At 36.3% G+C, this 8,261-nt stretch overlaps 1 long non-coding RNA gene across 1 annotated transcript; it reads right to left on the reverse strand.

Moving 5' to 3' along the window:
- Positions 1-753: 753 nt before the first annotated feature.
- Positions 754-1,345, reverse strand: LOC122073495. The gene is made up of 3 exons (XR_006138812.1): positions 1,172-1,345; positions 1,008-1,061; positions 754-886 (listed from the first exon to the last, which is right to left on the reverse strand). It is a non-coding gene; the product is annotated as an uncharacterized LOC122073495 (long non-coding RNA).
- Between the last annotated feature and the right edge of the window lie 6,916 nt (positions 1,346-8,261).

Below are 8,261 nucleotides of genomic sequence, written 5' to 3' on the forward strand. Positions count from 1 at the left end.
CTTGGAAACAAATCCCTCATATCAAGTGTTGGATATAATGCTAATATTGCCACATCCTCATCTATCATAGACCATTGTAATCTAATATGAAGCTAAAAATAAGAAATTTTTATTTGGAAATGTAGGGGAAAATCAGATTACTCAGTAATGGCGATTTTGAGAAAGTGGTCAGGAGGCTACGCCACCGGACATGATATGTACGGAAATGTGAATAAACAAGATTTGATTTTTTTTTTTTTTTCTTTCTTTGAGCATAGGCGTTAAGAAGGTACAGGTATTTAGTGTTCCATATCTGTGTAGTCTTGGATTGGAATCTGAAGATACTTTATTAACAACAAGCTCACATAGGATAACCGCATAACATAGGATCATTATTTCTATTTAAAAAAAAAAAAAATCATTGATGAAGCAGATCTCTTCTTCTTACAATCGTACCCATTACTAAAGAAGCGGAGACTTCATAATCTAGAACGTGGTTTTACAGAGGCGATTGATGAGCAGCAATGGCTTCCTCGCTTTGATCATCTAGGTCAACAAAACCCCTACCCGAAGACGACTCTATCACTCTCACCGAGATATCGGACAACCCTTTCACTTCGTTTGTTCCTTGAGAACTGCAACTCACCAAGTTTCCAGACCCAGATGCCTCTGCCTGCCCAAGAACCCCATCGGCATCTTCTCTTTCTTTTTCTTCCTTTTCTTCTTTTCCTTCTTGAACTGAAGCTTGAGAGGGTAGTTCTATAGAACCCGTGATCGTTTCTGGACTGGAATTCAAATTAAGCTTCTTTTGTTTCACGCAAGAACTTACTTCTAATTCCATTTGTTTCAGCATCGAACTTGTAAGCCTCAACATTTCATAGTGGTTATGCCTCGTCTTTGATGTTTCCTGATATAAAAAAAAAAAAAAAAAAAAAAAATCAAAATCAAAATCAAAGGAAAAGAAAAATCAATAGCGAAAAAAATCCCAATCTTCTTGGGTATCAAGATTAAGAACCCAACAAACTTACTTGTTTTAGTTTCCTTATATTTTCTATCACGTGAAGTGTGTTTTGAAGCAAATCCTGTTTCGTTGCAAGAGAAATCCAAAAGTTAAAATAATCAATACTAAAATTTTTAATATCAAGAAGTCAAAGAAGAGGAACAAGAGTCCGAATTGAATCAAACTCATTACCATCTTCTTTCTGTTGGAGTCGGACTTGTTGAATGAGGAAGGATGAAGAGTTGCAGAAGCGTTGCCATTGCGGTAGTAATGAGGACCCAGAAGAGGGGAAGGAAGGGAAGGGGTGGATGAACTGCAACCAATTTCATATCGCGTTCTTTTACCAACCCATGATAATGGAAAGTCAGAATCACGATTCTCTCTCTCCTGGGCTATCAACTGTGGGAGTTTAAGCAGGATTTCACCAACTTCAAACTCATCATCATTGAATGAACGGGGATCGTAGTTCATTTTATTCTTCATCCTCTGTTGCTTCGCCATCTCCATCAGTGATTTCAGGAGGAAGACTACACAAGAAGAAGTAAAAGTTTGAGAAGAAGAAGAACGAAGACGATGAAGTTTCCTCTTTGGAGACTGAGAGCAGAAGAGTAGTGCGCTGCCTTTATTGATACTGCAATTTGTGTAAAATTACCTATGTACCCCTGAGTTTAAGTAAAATCACATTAAACTAAGAGCAGACAATGAAAAGGTATCGGACTCCTGTTCGAACAAGAAGTTAAAAAAGGAAGGAAATAGTCCTTCCTAATTTAGTAGGACTCTGTCTCTCAAGTAAATCCTAAGAATTAACCGATAATTAGATTACAATTGGTAGGAAGGACTCTTTGAACGGAGCTTTTGCCCTTAGGAAGGACTCTTTGTAGGGGGCAATAAGCTTTAGTCCTTGACGGCTGTAATGAGTTCATATCATTACAACCAATAGGGAGTAAAGAGGTCTTTTCAAGGGGAGGATAGAAGATTAAGGTAGGAGATGTTAGCATGGTTTCAAGTATTCATATGATGTGAGCCATGTCGTATTGGTATTGATTGAGATTAATTTTCGATCCTTGATCAATCTGGATCGGTTATTCGTATTGTTTTAGGGGTAAAATAGTAAAAAAATTATTTAAAAAAAAGAAGAAGCATGGGTGTTATTAGTGAAGGCTATGACTCGAGATAGGACTTTTGTAATACTTTCCTATGTAATTGTACAAATTACTTAAATTTCTTAAAATGTTTAGTAATGATGCGTTGTTTTTTTTTTTTTTGAAATATGAAAAGAATTCTAAATGCATAATAAAATTTAATAACCAAATATAACATTACTTGGAGTGAGTGACATAGTTGCATGGGTAATAGCGGATTCGGGTCCTCTCCATAGAGTACATCGCCCATACGGTGTCCATAGAAGCTTGGGTGTGCGACACGTGTATAAAATGAATCTAACAGTCATAATAAAATAAGAATAACTTTTATCCTCTTAACCCATTCACTCTCAATTTCGACCCATACCCGATACTCTAGCTGGACCTAGGTCGCCGTCGCAACTCCTTTCTCAGTCTCCGACTCCTATCATCTGTGATCTCCCACTTTCTGCAAGCCAAGTCGCTATCTCTTCCCTTTCTTTCTGCCTCTGGCTGCTGCAAGATCAAAAGCTTCCCTTCACTCCAATGAAGTAGATAGAGGACTCTTCATTTGATAGTGTTACTGTCGAAAATCCGTATGAGCCGACCCTGCACAAGCACATAAGGCAAAGGCCCGGAGGTATCTCTAGGATTAGTCCTTCGATGCCCAAGTTAGTGACCGACAGAACAGTATTTTTACAGGAGTAATGGTGGGTGTCGGCGTACCTACTCAAGAACACTCTCCTGTTGTTGTAATCTTCTCACTTAAAAGCTTCTTTCCCTCTTCTCCTTTCTTCTTTCCCAAAGCTTATCTCCCCTTCACCTTTGCTTCTTTTTCCATGGCTGAGAATTCCATTACAGAACCAGATAAGAAAGATGGCCATCGCCAGCTGGACTATTGAGCCTGTAAGCCTTTTTGAAAAATGGTAGTATTATATTGACATTCATGCACCATTGCATCATTTCCTACTTTCTCACCAAATGTTTTTTTGGTTTCTCCAGATTCCATAATAAAATTTTAATAAGAAACTGTTAACCTTTCTGAGAAAAATGTATAAATATTGCCAGTTTGTCACAGAAATTCCATGAGACTGGTAGTATGGAGAATAATTAGGCTTTGTATTCGAAACTTAGTCTTCCCGAAACGTATTCCTACAAAGCGGCGGATCGAATTCACAAAAAGGGTGAAGAAAAGGAAGTAACTTCATATAACCACTCACGTCAAAGACACCAGCTCATGCACAATAACAAGAGATCCAAACAGAGTAGCTAAAACAATCAATTGGAACCGAGGAGAGAAGTAAAGTTTTAAGAATGGGAGAAGGGCCTGGTATGCACACCAAGCGGGATGGGAGAGAGAGAGAGAGAGAGGGTAAGGAGTTGCAGTGGCAACCTAGGGTCCCATTTCTTCCTGTGGGTTAATTCGAATTACGGTGTCGGGTATGGATTGAAATAGGGAGTGAATAGGTTAAGTGGGTAAAAGTTCTCTCTCTTTTTTTACGACCATTAGATTCATTTTGTCCATGTGTCGCACACGCAAGTCTCTATGGGTACCTTATGGGCGATGTACTCTATGCAGAGGATCCGGATCCGGGTATTAGCGCACTGGTTGCAGCCTCTACTGGTAGTAGGCGCCAAGTTTGTGATCTAAGGATCAACTCCTGTCACATGCATCTCCCCTTCCTTTTATTTCATTTCTATTCTTTTCTTCTCTCGACTACCAAACACAGCCTTAGTTATTTTTACAATCAACAAATGGATTATGAAAAAGTAAAAGTTTCCCATGACCCCAATATACTCTCGATCGAGATCCTATCTTGAACGTTAATTGTTCAAGTCTTGTACATAATTATTTGGACGGTTAAAACATGTTCAAACAGCGATCCAATAACTCTGGCAACGTTTTTATTCTAATTGTTGAATTATCGCTTAAATATGTATCGATCACCCAAAAAATTATGGACAAAACTTAAACGATCAGTTAAGAGAAGAGCCGGATTCATGTTCTCCACCCTGCATAATATGTTGATATGGCACTGAGAATCGGACAAAAACAACCCGTTAGGATCTGAAACTGATCCCACGCATCAACTAATTTGTCCATTACTGGATCTAGTGTCTGGAATTGATTTTTTTTTTTTTTTTAATATGATTCTCTGAAACCCAAGATTTAAAATATGATTCTGTTGGAGCTTCAGATTGAATAATGACGATTATGACTGAGCTTAAGTTTGATCGAGAGATCCAAAAAGTTATGGATGTTGTTTACGCATTAAGTGTACATGTGGATAACTGGATGGCATCCTACATGTCTTTTTCTTTTTCAACCGAGTTCCAATCTAACCTGTCAAGTTCATGTTCAGACCCAATTCTATCGGGTTCATATACCAACCCAACTCAACCTTAATTGATCCTGACAAAACCAGGTTGGGTCAAGCTGGGCTGAGTTGGGTTAACATTGACTTATGCAATGTTCGAATTAATCTTAATTGACATATTTTTGTCATTCATATCTTATACATTAAAACACTAAATATATATATATATATATATATATCAATAGAAACCTAAATTATAATATGAAAATTCAGGGTTAAATTTTGGGTAGGGTTGGTTTGGTTTGGGTTGAGGCCCTCAACCCAAACCCGACCCAACCCTGAACCCAAATGCTAACCCGCCCTCAGGGTCAAAAAATTTGGTCCAAATCCTGCTCAGGCTCAGAGCTGGCCAAGGCGGATTCAGGTTGTCAAGGCCAAACTTATACCTCTAGTTATATACATACATTCTCTATACCCACATATGCTTTTATATTAGTGTATCAATCACTCATTCCTTTTTTATTTGATCCTTGGTCATTCTCATTGTAGGATTAAAAATAAGACCCTAAAAATAAAATAATAAAAAAAAGAAGAAGAAAGAAGACAGTAGAATATTTCTTAGAATTAATTAATAACAAGAATTGACCTCTAAATTTCAGGTTTGGAACCAAATAGCTTATTAATCTAGATCTAATCCTGACCCGTAGGGTTTGAATTGTTAGAAAACAGATCAATTGCCTTGCCCAGAGTTGTATTAAATTTACACCATTTTATTTATTGTCTAGCGGTGGCGGTAGTTTTCATTGGAAGAGTTGGCGCCCAAGGGAGAAGAGTTATGGATTGAATTCTAGTCATATACTTGTCTGAGACTCTAAGTCCACGAATGTGTGGAAGAATAGCTAGCATTAGCACTTAGTAGAATAGTAGATCCAAAAAAGTAAACATTTGATTGTTATATATCAATGGATATTGATGAAGGAAATAAAAAAGGTAACTGTTAATGGGTTGGTTTGGTCTGGGTTGAATCGGTTTTGGTGTGAAATGGTGAAATTGAAACCAAACCAATAAGGAAATCTTAGTTTTGATGTAGATTAGTTTTGATTTAGCTTCGGTTTCTTGTATGAATCTGTAATCAAGTTGATTTTGATTTTTTATTCGGTTTGAGTTTGATTTTTCATATAAATCTATAAATAAAATAAATAAATAAATACTTGATTTTTTAATGAAGTTTTGACTGTTTTTTATGTCGGTTTGATTTGGGTATCGATTCAAGTTTTGAGTCAGTTTTGATTTGGGTTTGGATCCATTCAGTTTTGTTGTTCATCTTCCATGACTCTGATGCATGCTTTCTTTTCTTATGATTAAATCTTGTCACAAAAAACAGAAGTGACTACACCTTAAACTTCTTTTTTTGTGAGCGAGAGAGTAGAAGAGTATGGGGTTTGTTTATTGCACGTTTAATGATTTCGTCATTATGGTGCTTACCATGTTAGTCGGGTCCCTCATCCCGCAGTCTAAAATCTTATACCCTATATTCCCTATAAGTAAATGGGTGACCGTTGTTTTTTATTCTCTGATGTTAGATATTCTTTGATTTGTTAGTTATTGGGATTTTGATGTCGTCACTATGGTGTTTCCATGTTAGTTGAGGTTCCACATCCCACAGGTTCAAATCCTATACCCTATATCCTATAGTAAACGAGTGATCGTTTCTACTTTCTCACATCAGATATTCTTTGATTTGTTAATTATAGTTTCCTTCAAATCTATGTAACTTATTACATGAGCTGTTAATCCAATAATCCCACGAGAGAAATGTGGCTTTTGATTCTTTTATTTGTCCTTCAATTCTTGTACTACAAAAGACTAACCCCGACCCCCTACGATACCTTTCTCGAAATAGATTATCAAAGTATCGGCTTGAGGAAACAAACGTATTAGATCAAATTGATATTGGTTTTATCTGATTTTTTTAAATTCATAGAATTGGTACGATTAAACAATAATAATAAGATTAAAATGTCTATTTTTAAAAGATAAATACGGATATTTCTGTTCGTCAATACAAGTTGATCCAGGATCGGCAAAAAAAAAAAAAAAANAATATATATATATATATATATATATATATATCAATAGGAACCTAAATTCTAATATGAAAATTCAGGGTTAAATTTTGGGCAGGGTTGGGTCGGGTTTGGGTTGAAGACCTCAACCCAAACCCGACCAACCCTCAACCCAAATCCTTACCCGCCCTCAGGGTCAAAAAAATTTGGTCCAAATCCTGCTCAGGCTTAGAGCTGGCCAAAACGGATTCAGGTTGTCAAGGCCAAACTTATACCTCTAGTTATATACATACATTCTCTATACCCACATATGCTTTTATATTAGTGTATCAATCACTCATTCCTTTTTTATTTGATCCTTAGTCATTCTCATTGTAGGATTAAAAATAAGACCCTAAAAATAAAATAATAAAAAAGAAGAAGAAGAAAGTAGACAGTAGAATATTTCTTAGAATGAATTAATAACAAGAATTGACCTCTAAATTTCAGGTTTGGAACCAAATAACTTATTAATCTAGATCTAATCCTGACCTGTAGGGTTTGAATTGTTAGAAAACAGATCAATTGCCTTGCCCAGAGTTGTATTAAATTTACACCATTTTATTTATTGTCTAGTGGTAGCGGTAGTTTTCATTGGAAGAGTTGGTGCCCAAGGGAGGAGTTATGGATTGAATTCTAGTCATATACTTGTCTGAGATTCTAAGTCCATGAATGTGTGGAAGAATAGCTAGCATTAGCACTTAGTAGAATAGTAGATCCAAAAAAATAAATATTTGATTGTTATATATCAATGGATATTGATGAAGGAAATAAAAAAGGTAACTGTTAATGGGTTGGTTTGGTCTGGTTGAATCGGTTTTGGTGTAAAATGGTGAAATTGAAACCAAATCAATAAGGGAATATTAGTTTCGATGTGGATTAGTTTTGATTTAGCTTCGGTTTCTTGTATGAATCTGTAATCAAGTTGATTTTGATTTTTTATTCGGTTTGAGTTTGATTTTTCATATAAATCTATAAATAAAATAAATAAATAAATACTTGATTTTTTAATGAATTTTAGACTGTTTTTTATGTCGGTTTGATTTGGGTATCGATTCAAGTTTTGAGTCAGTTTTAATTTGGGTTTGGATCCATTCAGTTTTGTTGTTCATCTTCCATGACTCTGATGCATGCTTTCCTTTCTTATGATTAAATCTTATATTCGTCTCCGCTCAATTGTACTACCAGATCATCTTACCCGTAATCTTTCTATTCATTAGGGCTAGGTTACTCTTTTTTTCTTTTTTTAATTTCATAAATCGTGATGAACTCTCATCGAAACTGAAATTAAACGCTTCAGTCGATCTTGAATTTTTTTTCTGAGATTTCCGTTTTGATTTCTGTGAATATTATATTTATTGATTGCTTTGATTTGTTCTTGCTTTCCTCTTGTTGTTCTGTTGATGCTTTCGCTTTATCACCATATCGGTCGGGACTTGGGACTTGGGACTTGGGACTTGGGACTTGGGACTTGGGAGGAAATAGAAAGGCAGGATAAGGGTAATTTCGATATCTTGAGGCTTTTCTTTGGGTTCAGTAAGAAACTAAGAATGTGAGATTCTGTACTGGGCTTGGTCTTGGGCCTTGAACCTTAAAGCCCATCTGTACTTTTGAGGCTGCTGCTACATTGGACTTTTTAAAGGCCAGACAAAGGGGTAATTTGGGTATGGTTGCAAACCCAACCCATCCGGTCAGACTTGGCTGGTGTTCGGTGAGCCAATCCAGCCGGTCTTTGAGC

The sequence above is a fragment of the Macadamia integrifolia genome, chromosome 3, assembly GCF_013358625.1.
Source record: "Macadamia integrifolia cultivar HAES 741 chromosome 3, SCU_Mint_v3, whole genome shotgun sequence".
Lineage (NCBI taxonomy): Eukaryota > Viridiplantae > Streptophyta > Magnoliopsida > Proteales > Proteaceae > Macadamia > Macadamia integrifolia.